The sequence below is a fragment of the Genypterus blacodes genome, unplaced genomic scaffold, assembly GCF_046128005.1.
Source record: "Genypterus blacodes isolate CSIRO-AG114 ecotype Tasmania unplaced genomic scaffold, CSIRO-AGI_Gbla_v1 ptg000070l_1, whole genome shotgun sequence".
NCBI classification, from domain to species: Eukaryota; Metazoa; Chordata; class Actinopteri; order Ophidiiformes; family Ophidiidae; genus Genypterus; species Genypterus blacodes.
The window spans coordinates 3,623,089-3,643,048 of record NW_027466880.1 but is presented as its reverse complement, the minus strand read 5'-3'; the positions used below and the strand labels follow the sequence as shown (position 1 = coordinate 3,643,048).

Below are 19,960 nucleotides of genomic sequence, written 5' to 3'. Positions count from 1 at the left end.
CCAGTGTACTTCTTGGGGACGTGCGGCAACTCATCACGGGCTAGACACAGAATTGGAGTAATGGTTTGTGGCAGCTTTTCTTCAGCAGTAACATTGTGTTCTGTGCAAGAATGACAAGGCCTGTGCACTAGTAGCGAGTATGATGCTATGCAGACAATCACGGTTTTATTCACAGGTTTGATCAAAGATGTCTTTTTCCATCTTTTTCCATCGCCTGTTTCGTAGATGTGACTCTTAGAGACTTACTTGAACAATTATACAGCAGTGCAGGCCATAAAGAATTCCCTGACCGGGAATCGGACCCGGGCCGCGGCGGTGAGAGCGCCGAATCCTAACCACTAGACCATCAGGGACTTGTTGGGGGAGATTTTAGCACTTTTGACAATAGACCGCACATGTCTTTATGACTAGTTATGTAGAAAATTAGGGTTTCATCCACAGGTCTGATCAAACATGTCTGTGATGGATTAGAAACAATACAATTTACATCGATTGTCCTCAGTCGTTGTTCATGTATCCCCCTGTCTCTGTGAAGTCTTGTTTCCGTTGCCTGTTTGGTGGACATCACCAAAGGTCCCAGTGTACTTCTTGGGGACGTGCGGCAACTCATCACGGGCTAGACACAGAATTGGAGTAATGGTTTGTGGCAGCTTTTCTTCAGCAGTAACATTGTGTTCTGTGCAAGAATGACAAGGCCTGTGCACTTGTAGCGAGTATGATGCTATGCAGACAATCACAGTTTTATTCACAGGTTTGATCAAAGATGTCTTTTTCCATCGCCTGTTTCGTAGATGTGACCAAAGGTCACAGCGTTCTTCTCGGGGAAGTCTGCACCTGATTTGTTCTGAAGCATTTACTTGAGCTTCCTCTTGATTGGTGAAGGCCTGGGCACTAGTAGCGAGTATGAGCAAATATCACCCTTACTCTTAGAGACTAACTTGAACAATTATACAGCAGTGCAGGCCATAAAGAATTCCCTGACCGGGAATCGGACCCGGGCCGCGGCGGTGAGAGCGCCAAATCCTAACCACTAGACCATCAGGGACTTGTTGGGGGAGTTTTTAGCACTTTTGACAATAGACCGCACATGTCTTTATGACTAGTTATGTAGACAATTAGGGTTTCATCCACAGGTCTGATCAAACATGTCTGTGATTGATTAGAAACAATACAATTTACATCAATTGTCCTCAGTCGTGGTTCATGTATCCCCCTGTCTCTCTTTGAAGTCATGTTTTCCGTTGCCTGTTTGGTGGACATCACCAAAGGTCCCAGTGTACTTCTTGGGGACTTGCGGCAACTCATCACGGGCTAGACACAGAATTGGAGTAATGGTTTGTGGCAGCTTTTCTTCAGCAGTAACATTGTGTTCTGTGCAAGAATGACAAGGCCTGTGCACTAGTAGCGAGTATGATGCTATGCAGACAATCACGGTTTTATTCACAGGTTTGATCAAAGATGTCTTTTTCCATCGCCTGTTTCATAGATGTGACCAAAGGTCACAGCGTTCTTCTCGGGGAGGTCTGCATCTGATTTGTTCTGAAGCATTTACTTGAGCTTCCTCTTGATTGGTGAAGGCCTGGGCACTAGTAGCGAGTATGAGCAAATATCACCCTTAGTCTTAGAGACTAACTTGAATAATTATACAGTAGTGCAGGCCATAAAGAACTCCCTGACCGGGAATCGGACCCGGGCCGCGGCGGTGAGAGCGCCGAATCCTAACCACTAGACCATCAGGGACTTGTTGGGGGAGATTTAGCACTTTTGACAATAGACCGCACATGTCTTTATGACTAGTTATGTAGACAATAAGGGTTTCATCCACAGGTCTGATCAAACATGTCTGTGATGGATTAGAAACAATACAATTTACATCGATTGTCCTCAGTCGTTGTTCATGTATCCCCCTGTCTCTGTGAAGTCATGTTTTCCGTTGCCTGTTTGGTGGACATCACCAAAGGTCCCAGTGTACTTCTTGGGGACGTGCGGCAACTCATCACGGGCTAGACACAGAATTGGAGTAATGGTTTGTGGCAGCTTTTCTTCAGCAGTAACATTGTGTTCTGTGCAAGAATGACAAGGCCTGTGCACTAGTAGCGAGTATGATGCTATGCAGACAATCACGGTTTTATTCACAGGTTTGATTAAAGATGTCTTTTTCCAACGCCTGTTTCGTAGATGTGACCAAAGGTCACAGCTTTCTTCTCGGGGAAGTCTGCACCTGATTTGTTCCGAAGCATTTACTTGAGCTTCCTTTTGATTGGTGAAGGCCTGGGCACTAGTAGCGAGTATGAGCAAATATCACCCTTACTCTTAGAGACTAACTTGAACAATTATACAGCAGTGCAGGCCATAAAGAATTCCCTGACCGGGAATCGGACCCGGGCCGCGGCGGTGAGAGCGCCGAATCCTAACCACTAGACCATCAGGGACTTGTTGGGGGAGATTTTAGCACTTTTGACAATAGACCGCACATGTCTTTATGACTAGTTATGTAGACAATAAGGGTTTCATCCACAGGTCTGATCAAACATGTCTGTGATTGATTAGAAACAATACAATTTGCATCGATTGTCCTCAGTCGTTGTTCATGTATCCCCCTGTCTCTGTGAAGTCATGTTTTCCGTTGCCTGTTTGGTGGACATCACCAAAGGTCCAAGTGTACTTCTTGGGGACGTGCGGCAACTCATCACGGGCTAGACACAGAATTGGAGTAATGGTTTGTGGCAGCTTTTCTTCAGCAGTAACATTGTGTTCTGTGCAAGAATGACAAGGCCTGTGCACTAGTAGCGAGTATGATGCTATGCAGACAATCACGGTTTTATTCACAGGTTTGATCAAAGATGTCTTTTTCCATCGCCTGTTTCGTAGATGTGACCAAAGGTCACAGCGTTCTTCTCGGGGAAGTCTGCACCTGATTTGTTCCGAAGCATTTACTTGAGCTTCCTCTTGATTGGTGAAGGCCTGGGCACTAGTAGCGAGTATGAGCAAATATCACCCTTACTCTTAGAGACTTACTTGAACAATTATACAGCAGTGCAGGCCATAAAGAATTCCCTGACCGGGAATCGGACCCGGGCCGCGGCGGTGAGAGCGCCGAATCCTAACCACTAGACCATCAGGGACTTGTTGGGGGAGATTTAGCACTTTTGACAATACACCGCACATGTCTTTATGACTAGTTATGTAGACAATTAGGGTTTCATCCACAGGTCTGATCAAACATGTCTGTGATGGATTAGAAACAATCCAATTTACATCGATTGTCCTCAGTCGTTGTTCATGTATCCCCCTGTCTGTCTTTGAAGTCATGTTTTCCGTTGCCTGTTTGGTGGACATCACCAAAGGTCCCAGTGTACTTCTTGGGGACGTGCGGCAACTCATCACGGGCTAGACACAGAATTGGAGTAATGGTTTGTGGCAGCTTTTCTTCAGCAGTAACATTGTGTTCTGTGCAAGAATGACAAGGCCTGTGCACTAGTAGCGAGTATGATGCTATGCAGACAATCACGGTTTTATTCACAGGTTTGATCAAAGCCGCTTTTTCCATCGCCTGTTTCGTAGATGTGACCAAAGGTCACAGCGTTCTTCTCAGGGAAGTCTGCACCTGATTTGTTCCGAACCATTTACTTGAGCTTCCTCTTGATTGGTGAAGGCCTGGGCACTAGTAGCGAGTATGAGCAAATATCACCCTTACTCTTAGAGACTAACTTGAACATTTATACAGCAGTGCAGGCCATAAAGAATTCCCTGACCGGGAATCGGCCCCGGGCCGCGGCGGTGAGAGCGCCGAATCCTAACCACTAGACCATCAGGGACTTGTTGGGGGAGTTTTTAGCACTTTTGACAATAGACCGCACATGTCTTTATGACTAGTTATGTAGACGATAAGGGTTTCATCCACAGGTCTGATCAAACATGTCTGTGATTGATTAGAAACAATACAATTTGCATCGATTGTCCTCAGTCGTTGTTCATGTATCCCCCTGTCTCTCTTTGAAGTCATGTTTTCCGTTGCCTGTTTGATGGACATCACCAAAGGTCCCAGTGTACTTCTTGGGGACGTGCGGCAACTCATCACGGGCTAGACACAGAATTGGAGTAATGGTTTTTGGCAGCTTTTCTTCAGCAGTAACATTGTGTTCTGTGCAAGAATGACAAGGCCTGTGCACTAGTAGCGAGTATGATGCTATGCAGACAATCATGGTTTTATTCACAGGTTTGATCAAAGATGTCTTTTCCATCGCCTGTTTCGTAGATGTGACCAAAGGTCACAGCGTTCTTCTCGGGGAAGTCTGCATCTGATTTGTTCTGAAGCATTTACTTGAGCTTCCTCTTGATTGGTGAAGGCCTGGGCACTAGTAGCGAGTATGAGCAAATATCACCCTTACTCTTAGAGACTTACTTGAACAATTATACAGCAGTGCAGGCCATAAAGAATTCCCTGACCGGGAATCGGACCCGGGCCGCGGCGGTGAGAGCGCCGAATCCTAACCACTAGACCATCAGGGACTTGTTGGGGGATATTTTAGCACTTTTGACAATAGACCGCACATGTCTTTATGACTAGTTATGTAGACAATTAGGGTTTCATCCACAGGTCTGATCAAACATGTCTGTGATGGATTAGAAACAATACAATTTACATTTATTGTCCTCAGTCGTTGTTCATGTATCCCCCTGTCTCTGTGAAGTCATGTTTTCCGTTGCCTGTTTGGTGGACATCACCAAAGGTCCCAGTGTACTTCTTGGGGACGTGCGGCAACTCATCACGGGCTAGACACAGAATTGGAGTAATGGTTTGTGGCAGCTTTTCTTCAGCAGTAACATTGTGTTCTGTGCAAGAATGACAAGGCCTGTGCACTAGTAGCGAGTATGATGCTATGCAGACAATCACGGTTTTATTCACAGGTTTGATCAAAGATGTCTTTTTCCATCGCCTGTTTCGTAGATGTGACCAAAGGTCACAGCGTTCTTCTCAGGGAAGTCTGCACCTGATTTGTTCCGAAGCATTTACTTGAGCTTCCTCTTGATTGGTGAAGGCCTGGGCACTAGTAGCGAGTATGAGCAAATATCACCCTTACTCTTAGAGACTAACTTGAACATTTATACAGCAGTGCAGGCCATAAAGAATTCCCTGACCGGGAATCGGCCCCGGGCCGCGGCGGTGAGAGCGCCGAATCCTAACCACTAGACCATCAGGGACTTGTTGGGGGAGATTTTAGCACTTTTGACAATAGACCGCACATGTCTTTATGACTAGTTATGTAGACGATAAGGGTTTCATCCACAGGTCTGATCAAACATGTCTGTGATTGATTAGAAACAATACAATTTGCATCGATTGTCCTCAGTCGTTGTTCATGTATCCCCCTGTCTCTCTTTGAAGTCATGTTTTCCGTTGCCTGTTTGATGGACATCACCAAAGGTCCCAGTGTACTTCTTGGGGACGTGCGGCAACTCATCACGGGCTAGACACAGAATTGGAGTAATGGTTTTTGGCAGCTTTTCTTCAGCAGTAACATTGTGTTCTGTGCAAGAATGACAAGGCCTGTGCACTAGTAGCGAGTATGATGCTATGCAGACAATCATGGTTTTATTCACAGGTTTGATCAAAGATGTCTTTTCCATCGCCTGTTTCGTAGATGTGACCAAAGGTCACAGCGTTCTTCTCGGGGAAGTCTGCATCTGATTTGTTCTGAAGCATTTACTTGAGCTTCCTCTTGATTGGTGAAGGCCTGGGCACTAGTAGCGAGTATGAGCAAATATCACCCTTACTCTTAGAGACTTACTTGAACAATTATACAGCAGTGCAGGCCATAAAGAATTCCCTGACCGGGAATCGGACCCGGGCCGCGGCGGTGAGAGCGCCGAATCCTAACCACTAGACCATCAGGGACTTGTTGGGGGATATTTTAGCACTTTTGACAATAGACCGCACATGTCTTTATGACTAGTTATGTAGACAATTAGGGTTTCATCCACAGGTCTGATCAAACATGTCTGTGATGGATTAGAAACAATACAATTTACATTTATTGTCCTCAGTCGTTGTTCATGTATCCCCCTGTCTCTGTGAAGTCATGTTTTCCGTTGCCTGTTTGGTGGACATCACCAAAGGTCCCAGTGTACTTCTTAGGGACGTGCGGCAACTCATCACGGGCTAGACACAGAATTGGAGTAATGGTTTGTGGCAGCTTTTCTTCAGCAGTAACATTGTGTTCTGTGCAAGAATGACAAGGCCTGTGCACTAGTAGCGAGTATGATGCTATGCAGACAATCATGGTTTTATTCACTGGTTTGATCAAAGATGTCTTTTCCATCGCCTGTTTCGTAGATGTGACCAAAGGTCACAGCGTTCTTCTCGGGAAAGTCTGCATCTGATTATTTTGAAGCATTTACTTGAGCTTCCTCTTGATTGGTGAAGGCCTGGGCACTAGTAGCGAGTATGAGCAAATATCACCCTTACTCTTAGAGACTTACTTGAACAATTATACAGCAGTGCAGGCCATAAAGAATTCCCTGACCGGGAATCGGACCCGGGCCGCGGCGGTGAGAGGGCCGAATCCTAACCACTAGACCATCAGGGACTTGTTGGGGGAGATTTTAGCACTTTTGACAATAGACCGCACATGTCTTTATGACTAGTTATGTAGACAATAAGGGTTTCATCCACAGATCTGATCAAACATGTCTGTGATTGATTAGAAACAATACAATTTGCATCGATTGTCCTCAGTCGTTGTTCATGTATCCCCCTGTCTCTCTTTGAAGTCATTTTTTCCATTGCCTGTTTGATGGACATCACCAAAGGTCCCAGTGTACTTCTTGGGGACGTGCGGCAACTCATCACGGGCTAGACACAGAATTGGAGTAATGGTTTGTGGCAGCTTTTCTTCAGCAGTAACATTGTGTTCTGTGCAAGAATGACAAGGCCTGTGCACTAGTAGCGAGTATGATGCTATGCAGACAATCATGGTTTTATTCACAGGTTTGATCAAAGATGTCTTTTCCATCGCCTGTTTCGTAGATGTGACCAAAGGTCACAGCGTTCTTCTCGGGGAAGTCTGCATCTGATTTGTTCTGAAGCATTTACTTGAGCTTCCTCTTGATTGGTGAAGGCCTGGGCACTAGTAGCGAGTATGAGCAAATATCACCCTTACTCTTAGAGACTTACTTGAACAATTATACAGCAGTGCAGGCCATAAAGAATTCCCTGACCGGGAATCGGACCCGGGCCGCGGCGGTGAGAGCGCCGAATCCTAACCACTAGACCATCAGGGACTTGTTGGGGGATATTTTAGCACTTTGGACAATAGACCGCACATGTCTTTATGACTAGTTATGTAGACAATTAGGGTTTCATCCACAGGTCTGATCAAACATGTCTGTGATGGATTAGAAACAATACAATTTACATTTATTGTCCTCAGTCGTTGTTCATGTATCCCCCTGTCTCTGTGAAGTCATGTTTTCCGTTGCCTGTTTGGTGGACATCACCAAAGGTCCCAGTGTACTTCTTAGGGACGTGCGGCAACTCATCACGGGCTAGACACAGAATTGGAGTAATGGTTTGTGGCAGCTTTTCTTCAGCAGTAACATTGTGTTCTGTGCAAGAATGACAAGGCCTGTGCACTAGTAGCGAGTATGATGCTATGCAGACAATCATGGTTTTATTCACAGGTTTGATCAAAGATGTCTTTTCCATCGCCTGTTTCGTAGATGTGACCAAAGGTCACAGCGTTCTTCTCGGGGAAGTCTGCATCTGATTTGTTCTGAAGCATTTACTTGAGCTTCCTCTTGATTGGTGAAGGCCTGGGCACTAGTAGCGAGTATGAGCAAATATCACCCTTACTCTTAGAGACTTACTTGAACAATTATACAGCAGTGCAGGCCATAAAGAATTCCCTGACCGGGAATCGGACCCGGGCCGCAGCGGTGAGAGCGCCGAATCCTAACCACTAGACCATCAGGGACTTGTTGGGGGATATTTTAGCACTTTTGACAATAGACCGCACATGTCTTTATGACTAGTTATGTAGACAATTAGGGTTTCATCCACAGGTCTGATCAAACATGTCTGTGATGGATTAGAAACAATACAATTTACATCAATTGTCCTCAGTCGTTGTTCATGTATCCCCCTGTCTCTGTGAAGTCATGTTTTCCGTTGCCTGTTTGGTGGACATCACCAAAGGTCCCAGTGTACTTCTTGGGGACGTGCGACAACTCATCACGGGCTAGACACAGAATTGGAGTAATGGTTTGTGGCAGCTTTTCTTCAGCAGTAACATTGTGTTCTGTGCAAGAATGACAAGGCCTGTGCACTAGTAGCGAGTATGATGCTATGCAGACAATCATGGTTTTATTCACAGGTTTGATCAAAGATGTCTTTTCCATTGCCTGTTTCGTAGATGTGACCAAAGGTCACAGCGTTCTTCTCGGGGAAGTCTGCATCTGATTTGTTCTGAAGCATTTACTTGAGCTTCCTCTTGATTGGTGAAGGCCTGGGCACTAGTAGCGAGTATGAGCAAATATCACCCTTACTCTTAGAGACTTACTTGTACAATTATACAGCAGTGCAGGCCATAAAGAATTCCCTGACCGGGAATCAGACCCAGGCCGCGGCGGTGAGAGCGCCGAATCCTAACCACTAGACCATCAGGGACTTGTTGGGGGATATTTTAGCACTTTTGACAATAGACCGCACATGTCTTTATGACTAGTTATGTAGACAATTAGGGTTTCATCCACAGGTCTGATCAAACATGTCTGTGATGGATTAGAAACCATACAATTTACATTTATTGTCCTCAGTCGTTGTTCATGTATCCCCCTGTCTCTGTGAAGTCATGTTTTCCGTTGCCTGTTTGGTGGACATCACCAAAGGTCCCAGTGTACTTCTTAGGGACGTGCGGCAACTCATCACGGGCTAGACACAGAATTGGAGTAATGGTTTGTGGCAGCTTTTCTTCAGCAGTAACATTGTGTTCTGTGCAAGAATGACAAGGCCTGTGCACTAGTAGCGAGTATGATGCTATGCAGACAATCATGGTTTTATTCACTGGTTTGATCAAAGATGTCTTTTTCCATCGCCTGTTTCGTAGATGTGACCAAAGGTCACAGCGTTCTTCTCGGGGAAGTCTGCATCTGATTTGTTCTGAAGCATTTACTTGAGCTTCCTCTTGATTGGTGAAGGCCTGGGCACTAGTAGCGAGTATGAGCAAATATCACCCTTACTCTTAGAGACTTACTTGAACAATTATACAGCAGTGCAGGCCATAAAGAATTCCCTGACCGGGAATCGGACCCGGGCCGCGGCGGTGAGAGCGCCGAATCCTAACCACTAGACCATCAGGGACTTGTTGGGGGACATTTTAGCACTTTTGACAATAGACCGCACATGTCTTTATGACTAGTTATGTAGACAATAAGGGTTTCATCCACAGGTCTGATCAAACATGTCTGTGATGGATTAGAAACAATACAATTTACATCAATTGTCCTCAGTCGTTGTTCATGTATCCCCCTGTCTCTGTGAAGTCATGTTTTCCGTTGCCTGTTTGGTGGACATCACCAAAGGTCCCAGTGTACTTCTTGGGGACGTGCGGCAACTCATCACAGGCTAGACACAGAATTGGAGTAATGGTTTGTGGCAGCTTTTCTTCAGCAGTAACATTGTGTTCTGTGCAAGAATGACAAGGCCTGTGCACTAGTAGCGAGTATGATGCTATGCAGACAATCACGGTTTTATTCACAGGTTTGATCAAAGATGTCTTTTTCCATCGCCTGTTTCGTAGATGTGACCAAAGGTCACAGCGTTCTTCTCGGGGAGGTCTGCATCTGATTTGTTCTGAAGCATTTACTTGAGCTTCCTCTTGATTGGTGAAGGCCTGGGCACTAGTAGCGAGTATGAGCAAATATCACCCTTAGTCTTAGAGACTAACTTGAATAATTATACAGCAGTGCAGGCCATAAAGAATTCCCTGACCAGATTCGGACCAGGGCCGCAGCGGTGAGAGCGCCGAATCCTAACCACTAGACCATCAGGGACTTGTTGGGGGATATTTTAGCACTTTTGACAATAGACCGCACATGTCTTTATGACTAGTTATGTAGACAATAAGGGTTTCATCCACAGGTCTGATCAAACATGTCTGTGATGGATTAGAAACAATACAATTTACATCGATTGTCCTCAGTCGTTGTTCATGTATCCCCCTGTCTCTGTGAAGTCATGTTTTCCGTTGCCTGTTTGGTGGACATCACCAAAGGTCCCAGTGTACTTCTTAGGGACGTGCGGCAACTCATCACGGGCTAGACACAGAATTGGAGTAATGGTTTGTGGCAGCTTTTCTTCAGCAGTAACATTGTGTTCTGTGCAAGAATGACAAGGCCTGTGCACTAGTAGCGAGTATGATGCTATGCAGACAATCATGGTTTTATTCACTGGTTTGATCAAGGTGTCTTTTCCATCGCCTGTTTCGTAGATGTGACCAAAGGTCACAGCGTTCTTCTCGGGGAAGTCTGCATCTGATTTGTTCTGAAGCATTTACTTGAGCTTCCTCTTGATTGGTGAAGGCCTGGGCACTAGTAGCGAGTATGAGCAAATATCACCCTTACTCTTAGAGACTTATTTGAACAATTATACAGCAGTGCAGGCCATAAAGAATTCCCTGACCGGGAATCGGACCCGGGCCGCGGCGGTGAGAGCGCCTAATCCTAACCACTAGACCATCAGGGACTTGTTGGGGGAGATTTTAGCACTTTTGACAATAGACCGCACATGTCTTTATGACTAGTTATGTAGACAATAAGGGTTTCATCCACAGGTCTGATCAAACATGTCTGTGATTGATTAGAAACAATACAATTTACATCGATTGTCCTCAGTCGTTGTTCATGTATCCCTCTGTCTCTGTGAAGTCATGTTTTCCGTTGCCTGTTTGGTGGACATCACCAAAGGTCCCAGTGTACTTCTTGGGGACGTGCGGCAACTCATCACGGGCTAGACACAGAATTGGAGTAATGGTTTGTGGCAGCTTTTCTTCAGCAGTAACATTGTGTTCTGTGCAAGAATGACAAGGCCTGTGCACTAGTAGCGAGTATGATGCTATGCAGACAATCACGGTTTTATTCACAGGTTTGATCAAAGATGTCTTTTTCCATCGCCTGTTTCGTAGATGTGACCAAAGGTCACAGCGTTCTTCTCGGGGAAGTCTGCACCTGATTTGTTCCGAAGCATTTACTTGAGCTTCCTCTTGATTGGTGAAGGCCTGGGCACTAGTAGCGAGTATGAGCAAATATCACCCTTACTCTTAGAGACTAACTTGAACAATTATACAGCAGTGCAGGCCATAAAGAGTTCCCTGACCGGGAATCGGACCCGGGCCGCGGCGGTAAGAGCGCCGAATCCTAACCACTAGACCATCAGGGACTTGTTGGGGGAGATTTTAGCACTTTTGACAATACACCGCACATGTCTTTATGACTAGTTATGTAGACAATTAGGGTTTCATCCACAGGTCTGATCAAACATGTCTGTGATGGATTAGAAACAATACAATTTACATCGATTGTCCTCAGTCGTTGTTCATGTATCCCCCTGTCTCTGTGAAGTCATGTTTTCCGTTGCCTGTTTGGTGGACATCACCAAAGGTCCCAGTGTACTTCTTGGGGACGTGCGGCAACTCATCACGGGCTAGACACAGAATTGGAGTAATGGTTTGTGGCAGCTTTTCTTCAGCAGTAACATTGTGTTCTGTGCAAGAATGACAAGGCCTGTGCACTAGTAGCGAGTATGATGCTATGCAGACAATCACGGTTTTATTCACAGGTTTGATCAAAGATGTCTTTTTCCATCGCCTGTTTCGTAGATGTGACCAAAGGTCACAGCGTTCTTCTCGGGGAAGTCTGCACCTGATTTGTTCCGAAGCATTTACTTGAGCTTCCTCTTGATTGGTGAAGGCCTGGGCACTAGTAGCGAGTATGAGCAAATATCACCCTTACTCTTAGAGACTAACTTGAACAATTATACAGCAGTGCAGGCCATAAAGAATTCCCTGACCGGGAATCGGACCCAGGCCGCGGCGGTGAGAGCGCCGAATCGTAACCACTAGACCATCAGGGACTTGTTGGGTGAGATTTTAACACTTTTGACAATAGACCGCACATGTCTTTATGACTAGTTATGTAGACAATAAGGGTTTCATCCACAGGTCTGATCAAACATGTCTGTGATTGATTAGAAACAATACAATTTGCATCGATTGTCCTCAGTCGTTGTTCATGTATCCCCCTGTCTCTCTTTGAAGTCATGTTTTCCGTTGCCTGTTTGATGGACATCACCAAAGGTCCCAGTGTACTTCTTGGGGACGTGCGGGAACTCATCACGGGCTAGACACAGAATTGGAGTAATGGTTTGTGGCAGCTTTTCTTCAGCAGTAACATTGTGTTCTGTGCAAGAATGACAAGGCCTGTGCACTAGTAGCGAGTATGATGCTATGCAGACAATCATGGTTTTATTCACAGGTTTGATCAAAGATGTCTTTTCCATCGCCTGTTTCGTAGATGTGACCAAAGGTCACAGCGTTCTTCTCGGGGAAGTCTGCATCTGATTTGTTCTGAAGCATTTACTTGAGCTTCCTCTTGATTGGTGAAGGCCTGGGCACTAGTAGCGAGTATGAGCAAATATCACCCTTACTCTTAGAGACTTACTTGAACAATTATACAGCAGTGCAGAACATAAAGAATTCCCTGACCGGGAATCGGACCAGGGCCGCGGCGGTGAGAGCACCGAATCCTAACCACTAGACCATCAGGGACTTGTTGGGGGAATTTTAGCACTTTTGACAATAGACCGCACATGTCTTTATGACTAGTTATGTAGACAATAAGGGTTTCATCCACAGGTCTGATCAAACATGTCTGTGATGGATTAGAAACAATACAATTTACATCGATTGTCCTCAGTCGTTTTTCATGTATCGCCCTGTCTCTGTGAAGTCATGTATTCCGTTGCCTGTTTGGTGGACATCACCAAAGGTCCCAGTGTACTTCTTAGGGACGTGCGGCAACTCATCACGGGCTAGACACAGAATTGGAGTAATGGTTTGTGGCAGCTTTTCTTCAGCAGTAACATTGTGTTCTGTGCAAGAATGACAAGGCCTGTGCACTAGTAGCGAGTATGATGCTATGCAGACAATCACGGTTTTATTCACAGGTTTGATCAAAGATGTCTTTTTCCATCGCCTGTTTCGTAGAAGTGACCAAAGGTCACAGCATTCTTCTCGGGGAGGTCTGCATCTGATTTGTTCTGAAGCATTTACTTGAGCTTCCTCTTGATTGGTGAAGGCCTGGGCACAAGTAGCGAGTACGAGCAAATATCACCCTTAGTCTTAGAGACTAACTTGAATAATTATACAGTAGTGCAGGCCATAAAGAATTCCCTGACCGGGAATCGGACCCGGGCCGCGGCGGTGAGAGCGCCGAATCCTAACCACTAGACCATCAGGGACTTGTTGGAGGAGATTTAGCACTTTTGACAATAGACCGCACATGTCTTTATGACTAGTTATGTAGACCATCAGGGACTTGTTGGGGGATATTTTAGCACTTTTGACAATAGACCGCACATGTCTTTATGACTAGTTATGTAGACAATTAGGGTTTCATCCACAGGTCTGATCAAACATGTCTGTGATGGATTAGAAACAATACAATTTACATCGATTGTCCTCAGTCGTTGTTCATGTATCCCCCTGTCTCTGTGAAGTCATGTTTTGCGTTGCCTGTTTGGTGGACATCACCAAAGGTCCCAGTGTACTTCTTAGGGACGTGCGGCAACTCATCACGGGCTAGACACAGAATTGGAGTAATGGTTTGTGGCAGCTTTTCTTCAGCAGTAACATTGTGTTCTGTGCAAGAATGACAAGGCCTGTGCACTAGTAGCGAGTATGATGCTATGCAGACAATCACGGTTTTATTCACAGGTTTGATTAAAGATGTCTTTTTCCATCGCCTGTTTCGTAGATGTGACCAAAGGTCACAGCTTTCTTCTCGGGGAAGTCTGCACCTGATTTGTTCCGAAGCATTTACTTGAGCTTCCTTTTGATTGGTGAAGGCCTGGGCACTAGTAGCGAGTATGAGCAAATATCACCCTTACTCTTAGAGACTAACTTGAACAATTATACAGCAGTGCAGGCCATAAAGAATTCCCTGACCGGGAATCGGACCCGGGCCGCGGCGGTGAGAGCGCCGAATCCTAACCACTAGACCATCAGGGACTTGTTGGGGGAGATTTTAGCACTTTTGACAATAGACCGCACATGTCTTTATGACTAGTTATGTAGACAATAAGGGTTTCATCCACAGGTCTGATCAAACATGTCTGTGATTGATTAGAAACAATACAATTTGCATCGATTGTCCTCAGTCGTTGTTCATGTATCCCCCTGTCTCTCTTTGAAGTCATGTTTTCCGTTGCCTGTTTGATGGACATCACCAAAGGTCCCAGTGTACTTCTTGGGGACGTGCGGGAACTCATCACGGGCTAGACACAGAATTGGAGTAATGGTTTGTGGCAGCTTTTCTTCAGCAGTAACATTGTGTTCTGTGCAAGAATGACAAGGCCTGTGCACTAGTAGCGAGTATGATGCTATGCAGACAATCATGGTTTTATTCACAGGTTTGATCAAAGATGTCTTTTCCATCGCCTGTTTCGTAGATGTGACCAAAGGTCACAGCGTTCTTCTCGGGGAAGTCTGCATCTGATTTGTTCTGAAGCATTTACTTGAGCTTCCTCTTGATTGGTGAAGGCCTGGGCACTAGTAGCGAGTATGAGCAAATATCACCCTTACTCTTAGAGACTTACTTGAACAATTATACAGCAGTGCAGGCCATAAAGAATTCCCTGAACGGGAATCGGACCCGGGCCGCGGCGGTGAGAGCGCCGAATCCTAACCACTAGACCATCAGGGACTTGTTGGGGGAGATTTTAGCACTTTTGACAATAGACCGCACATGTCTTTATGACTAGTTATGTAGACAATTAGGGTTTCATCCACAGGTCTGATCAAACATGTCTGTGATGGATTAGAAACAATACAATTTACATCGATTGTCCTCAGTCGTTGTTCATGTATCCCCCTGTCTCTGTGAAGTCATGTTTTCCGTTGCCTGTTTGGTGGACATCACCAAAGGTCCCAGTGTACTTCTTAGGGACATGCGGCAACTCATCACGGGCTAGACACAGAATTGGAGTAATGGTTTGTGGCAGCTTTTCTTCAGCAGTAACATTGTGTTCTATGCAAGAATGACAAGGCCTGTGCACTAGTAGCGAGTATGATGCTATGCAGACAATCATGGTTTTATTCACAGGTTTGATCAAAGATGTCTTTTCCATCGCCTGTTTCGTAGATGTGACCAAAGGTCACAGCGTTCTTCTCGGGAAAGTCTGCATCTGATTTGTTCTGAAGCATTTACTTGAGCTTCCTCTTGATTGGTGAAGGCCTGGGCACTAGTAGCGAGTATGAGCAAATATCACCCTTACTCTTAGAGACTTACTTGAACAATTATACAGCAGTGCAGGCCATAAAGAATTCCCTGACCGGGAATCGGACCCGGGCCGCGGCGGTGAGAGCGCCGAATCCTAACCACTAGACCATCAGGGACTTGTTGGGGGAGATTTTAGCACTTTTGACAATAGACCGCACATGTCTTTATGACTAGTTATGTTGACAATAAGGGTTTCATCCACAGATCTGATCAAACATGTCTGTGATTGATTAGAAACAATACAATTTGCATCGATTGTCCTCAGTCGTTGTTCATGTATCCCCCTGTCTCTCTTTGAAGTCATTTTTTCCATTGCCTGTTTGGTGGACATCACCAAAGGTCCCAGTGTACTTCTTGGGGACGTGCGGCAACTCATCACGGGCTAGACACAGAATTGGAGTAATGGTTTGTGGCAGCTTTTCTTCAGCAGTAACATTGTGTTCTGTGCAATAATGACAAGGCCTGTGCACTAGTAGCGAGTATGATGCTATGCAGACAATCATGGTTTTATTCACAGGTTTGATCAAAGATGTCTTTTCCATTGCCTGTTTCGTAGATGTGACCAAAGGTCACAGTCTTCTCGGGGAAGTCTGCATCTGATTTGTTCTGAAGCATTTACTTGAGCTTCCTCTTGATTGGTGAAGGCCTGGGCACTAGTAGCGAGTATGAGCAAATATCACCCTTACTCTTAGAGACTTACTTGAACAATTATACAGCAGTGCAGGCCATAAAGAATTCCCTGACCAGGAATCGGACCCAGGCCGCGGCGGTGAGAGCGCCGAATCCTAACCACTAGACCATCAGGGACTTGTTGGGGGATATTTTAGCACTTTTGACAATAGACCGCACATGTCTTTATGACTAGTTATGTAGACAATTAGGGTTTCATCCACAGGTCTGATCAAACATGTCTGTGATGGATTAGAAACCATACAATTTACATTTATTGTCCTCAGTTGTTGTTCATGTATCCCCCTGTCTCTGTGAAGTCATGTTTTCCGTTGCCTGTTTGATGGACATCACCAAAGGTCCCAGTGTACTTCTTAGGGACGTGCGGCAACTCATCACGGGCTAGACACAGAATTGGAGTAATGGTTTGTGGCAGCTTTTCTTCAGCAGTAACATTGTGTTCTGTGCAAGAATGACAAGGCCTGTGCACTAGTAGCGAGTATGATCCTATGCAGACAATCATGGTTTTATTCACTGGTTTGATCAAAGATGTCTTTTCCATCGCCTGTTTCGTAGATGTGACCAAAGGTCACAGCGTTCTTCTCGGGGAAGTCTGCATCTGATTTGTTCTGAAGCATTTACTTGAGCTTCCTCTTGATTGGTGAAGGCCTGGGCACTAGTAGCGAGTATGAGCAAATATCACCCTTACTCTTAGAGACTTACTTGAACAATTATACAGCAGTGCAGGCCATAAAGAATTCCCTGACCAGGAATCGGACCCAGGCCGCGGCGGTGAGAGCGCCGAATCCTAACCACTAGACCATCAGGGACTTGTTGGGGGATATTTTAGCACTTTTGACAATAGACCGCACATGTCTTTATGACTAGTTATGTAGACAATTAGGGTTTCATCCACAGGTCTGATCAAACATGTCTGTGATGGATTAGAAACCATACAATTTACATTTATTGTCCTCAGTTGTTGTTCATGTATCCCCCTGTCTCTGTGAAGTCATGTTTTCCGTTGCCTGTTTGATGGACATCACCAAAGGTCCCAGTGTACTTCTTAGGGACGTGCGGCAACTCATCACGGGCTAGACACAGAATTGGAGTAATGGTTTGTGGCAGCTTTTCTTCAGCAGTAACATTGTGTTCTGTGCAAGAATGACAAGGCCTGTGCACTAGTAGCGAGTATGATCCTATGCAGACAATCATGGTTTTATTCACTGGTTTGATCAAAGATGTCTTTTCCATCGCCTGTTTCGTAGATGTGACCAAAGGTCACAGCGTTCTTCTCGGGGAAGTCTGCATCTGATTTGTTCTGAAGCATTTACTTGAGCTTCCTCTTGATTGGTGAAGGCCTGGGCACTAGTAGCGAGTATGAGCAAATATCACCCTTACTCTTAGAGACTTACTTGAACAATTATACAGCAGTGCAGGCCATAAAGAATTCCCTGACCGGGAATCGGACCCGGGCCGCGGCGGTGAGAGCGCCGAATCCTAACCACTAGACCATCAGGGACTTGTTGGGGGAGATTTTAGCACTTTTGACAATAGACCGCACATGTCTTTATGACTAGTTATGTAGACAATAAGGGTTTCATCCACAGATCTGATCAAACATGTCTGTGATTGATTAGAAACCATACAATTTACATTTATTGTCCTCAGTTGTTGTTCATGTATCCCCCTGTCTCTGTGAAGTCATGTTTTCCGTTGCCTGTTTGGTGGACATCACCAAAGGTCCCAGTGTACTTCTTAGGGACGTGCGGCAACTCATCACGGGCTAGACACAGAATTGGAGTAATGGTTTGTGGCAGCTTTTCTTCAGCAGTAACATTGTGTTCTGTGCAAGAATGACAAGGCCTGTGCACTAGTAGCGAGTATGATGCTATGCAGACAATCATGGTTTTATTCACTGGTTTGATCAAAGATGTCTTTTCCATCGCCTGTTTCGTAGATGTGACCAAAGGTCACAGCGTTCTTCTCGGGGAAGTCTGCATCTGATTTGTTCTGAAGCATTTACTTGAGCTTCCTCTTGATTGGTGAAGGCCTGGGCACTAGTAGCGAGTATGAGCAAATATCACCCTTACTCTTAGAGACTTACTTGAACAATTATACAGCAGTGCAGGCCATAAAGAATTCCCTGACCGGGAATCGGACCCGGGCCGCGGCGGTGAGAGCGCCGAATCCTAACCACTAGACCATCAGGGACTTGTTGGGGGAGATTTAGCACTTTTGACAATAGACCGCACATGTCTTTATGACTAGTTATGTAGACAATAAGGGTTTCATCCACAGGTCTGATCAAACATGTCTGTGATGGATTAGAAACAATACAATTTACATCGATTGTCCTCAGTCGTTGTTCATGTATCCCCCTGTCTCTGTGAAGTCATGTTTTCCGTTGCCTGTTTGGTGGACATCACCAAAGGTCCCAGTGTACTTCTTGGGGACGTGCGGCAACTCATCACAGGCTAGACACAGAATTGGAGTAATGGTTTGTGGCAGCTTTTCTTCAGCAGTAACATTGTGTTCTGTGCAAGAATGACAAGGCCTGTGCACTAGTAGCGAGTATGATGCTATGCAGACAATCACGGTTTTATTCACAGGTTTGATCAAAGATGTCTTTTTCCATCGCCTGTTTCGGAGAAGTGACCAAAGGTCACAGCGTTCTTCTCGGGGAGGTCTGCATCTGATTTTTTCTGAAGCATTAACTTGAGCTTCCTCTTGATTGGTGAAGGCCTGGGCACTAGTAGCGAGTATGAGCAAATATCACCCTTAGTCTTAGAGACTAACTTGAATAATTATACAGTAGTGCAGGCCATAAAGAATTCCCTGACCGGGAATCGGACCCGGGCCGCGGCGGTGAGAGCGCCGAATCCTAACCACTAGACCATCAGGGACTTGTTGGGTGATTTAGCACTTTTGACAATACACCGCACATGTCTTTATGACTTGTTATGTAGACAATTAGGGTTTCATCCACAGGTCTGATTAAACATGTCTGTGATTGATTAGAAACAATACAATTTACATCGATTGTCCTCAGTCGTTGTTCATGTATCCCTCTGTCTCTGTGAAGTCATGTTTTCCGTTGCCTGTTTGGTGGACATCACCAAAGGTCCCAGTGTACTTCTTGGGGACGTGCGGCAACTCATCACGGGCTAGACACAGAATTGGAGTAATGGTTTGTGGCAGCTTTTCTTCAGCAGTAACATTGTGTTCTGTGCAAGAATGACAAGGCCTGTGCACTAGTAGCGAGTATGATGCTATGCAGACAATCACGGTTTTATTCACAGGTTTGATCAAAGATGTCTTTTTCCATCGCCTGTTTCGGAGAAGTGACCAAAGGTCACAGCGTTCTTCTCGGGGAGGTCTGCATCTGATTTGTTCTGAAGCATTAACTTGAGCTTCCTCTTGATTGGTGAAGGCCTGGGCACTAGTAGCGAGTATGAGCAAATATCACCCTTAGTCTTAGAGACTAACTTGAATAATTATACAGTAGTGCAGGCCATAAAGAATTCCCTGACCGGGAATCGGACCCGGGCCGCGGCGGTGAGAGCGCCGAATCCTAACCACTAGACCATCAGGGACTTGTTGGGTGATTTAGCACTTTTGACAATAGACCGCACATGTCTTTATGACTAGTTATGTAGACAATTAGGGTTTCATCCACAGGTCTGATTAAACATGTCTGTGATTGATTAGAAACAATACAATTTACATCGATTGT

The 19,960-nt window shown here is 45.3% G+C and overlaps 1 protein-coding gene and 23 non-coding genes across 24 annotated transcripts in view; 1 reads left to right on the top strand and 23 right to left on the bottom strand.

Moving 5' to 3' along the window:
• eogt (EGF domain-specific O-linked N-acetylglucosamine (GlcNAc) transferase) overlaps positions 1–19,960 on the top strand; it is a 40,236-nt gene that overhangs the window by 5,334 nt on the left and 14,942 nt on the right. The window lies entirely within an intron of this gene.
• On the bottom strand, positions 282–353 carry trnae-cuc (transfer RNA glutamic acid (anticodon CUC)). The gene has a single exon. It is a non-coding gene; the product is annotated as a tRNA-Glu (tRNA).
• On the bottom strand, positions 974–1,045 carry trnae-cuc (transfer RNA glutamic acid (anticodon CUC)). The gene has a single exon. It is a non-coding gene; the product is annotated as a tRNA-Glu (tRNA).
• trnae-cuc (transfer RNA glutamic acid (anticodon CUC)) lies at positions 1,669–1,740 on the bottom strand. The gene has a single exon. It is a non-coding gene; the product is annotated as a tRNA-Glu (tRNA).
• On the bottom strand, positions 2,361–2,432 carry trnae-cuc (transfer RNA glutamic acid (anticodon CUC)). Its single transcript has one exon. It is a non-coding gene; the product is annotated as a tRNA-Glu (tRNA).
• Positions 3,054–3,125, bottom strand: trnae-cuc (transfer RNA glutamic acid (anticodon CUC)). Its single transcript has one exon. It is a non-coding gene; the product is annotated as a tRNA-Glu (tRNA).
• Positions 3,747–3,818, bottom strand: trnae-cuc (transfer RNA glutamic acid (anticodon CUC)). The gene has a single exon. It is a non-coding gene; the product is annotated as a tRNA-Glu (tRNA).
• On the bottom strand, positions 4,441–4,512 carry trnae-cuc (transfer RNA glutamic acid (anticodon CUC)). The gene has a single exon. It is a non-coding gene; the product is annotated as a tRNA-Glu (tRNA).
• trnae-cuc (transfer RNA glutamic acid (anticodon CUC)) lies at positions 5,134–5,205 on the bottom strand. The gene has a single exon. It is a non-coding gene; the product is annotated as a tRNA-Glu (tRNA).
• On the bottom strand, positions 5,828–5,899 carry trnae-cuc (transfer RNA glutamic acid (anticodon CUC)). The gene has a single exon. It is a non-coding gene; the product is annotated as a tRNA-Glu (tRNA).
• Positions 6,519–6,590, bottom strand: trnae-cuc (transfer RNA glutamic acid (anticodon CUC)). The gene has a single exon. It is a non-coding gene; the product is annotated as a tRNA-Glu (tRNA).
• Positions 7,213–7,284, bottom strand: trnae-cuc (transfer RNA glutamic acid (anticodon CUC)). Its single transcript has one exon. It is a non-coding gene; the product is annotated as a tRNA-Glu (tRNA).
• trnae-cuc (transfer RNA glutamic acid (anticodon CUC)) lies at positions 7,905–7,976 on the bottom strand. The gene has a single exon. It is a non-coding gene; the product is annotated as a tRNA-Glu (tRNA).
• Positions 8,597–8,668, bottom strand: trnae-cuc (transfer RNA glutamic acid (anticodon CUC)). Its single transcript has one exon. It is a non-coding gene; the product is annotated as a tRNA-Glu (tRNA).
• trnae-cuc (transfer RNA glutamic acid (anticodon CUC)) lies at positions 9,290–9,361 on the bottom strand. Its single transcript has one exon. It is a non-coding gene; the product is annotated as a tRNA-Glu (tRNA).
• Positions 10,673–10,744, bottom strand: trnae-cuc (transfer RNA glutamic acid (anticodon CUC)). Its single transcript has one exon. It is a non-coding gene; the product is annotated as a tRNA-Glu (tRNA).
• trnae-cuc (transfer RNA glutamic acid (anticodon CUC)) lies at positions 13,445–13,516 on the bottom strand. The gene has a single exon. It is a non-coding gene; the product is annotated as a tRNA-Glu (tRNA).
• Positions 14,214–14,285, bottom strand: trnae-cuc (transfer RNA glutamic acid (anticodon CUC)). The gene has a single exon. It is a non-coding gene; the product is annotated as a tRNA-Glu (tRNA).
• On the bottom strand, positions 14,908–14,979 carry trnae-cuc (transfer RNA glutamic acid (anticodon CUC)). Its single transcript has one exon. It is a non-coding gene; the product is annotated as a tRNA-Glu (tRNA).
• Positions 15,600–15,671, bottom strand: trnae-cuc (transfer RNA glutamic acid (anticodon CUC)). The gene has a single exon. It is a non-coding gene; the product is annotated as a tRNA-Glu (tRNA).
• Positions 17,675–17,746, bottom strand: trnae-cuc (transfer RNA glutamic acid (anticodon CUC)). The gene has a single exon. It is a non-coding gene; the product is annotated as a tRNA-Glu (tRNA).
• On the bottom strand, positions 18,367–18,438 carry trnae-cuc (transfer RNA glutamic acid (anticodon CUC)). The gene has a single exon. It is a non-coding gene; the product is annotated as a tRNA-Glu (tRNA).
• Positions 19,059–19,130, bottom strand: trnae-cuc (transfer RNA glutamic acid (anticodon CUC)). The gene has a single exon. It is a non-coding gene; the product is annotated as a tRNA-Glu (tRNA).
• Positions 19,749–19,820, bottom strand: trnae-cuc (transfer RNA glutamic acid (anticodon CUC)). The gene has a single exon. It is a non-coding gene; the product is annotated as a tRNA-Glu (tRNA).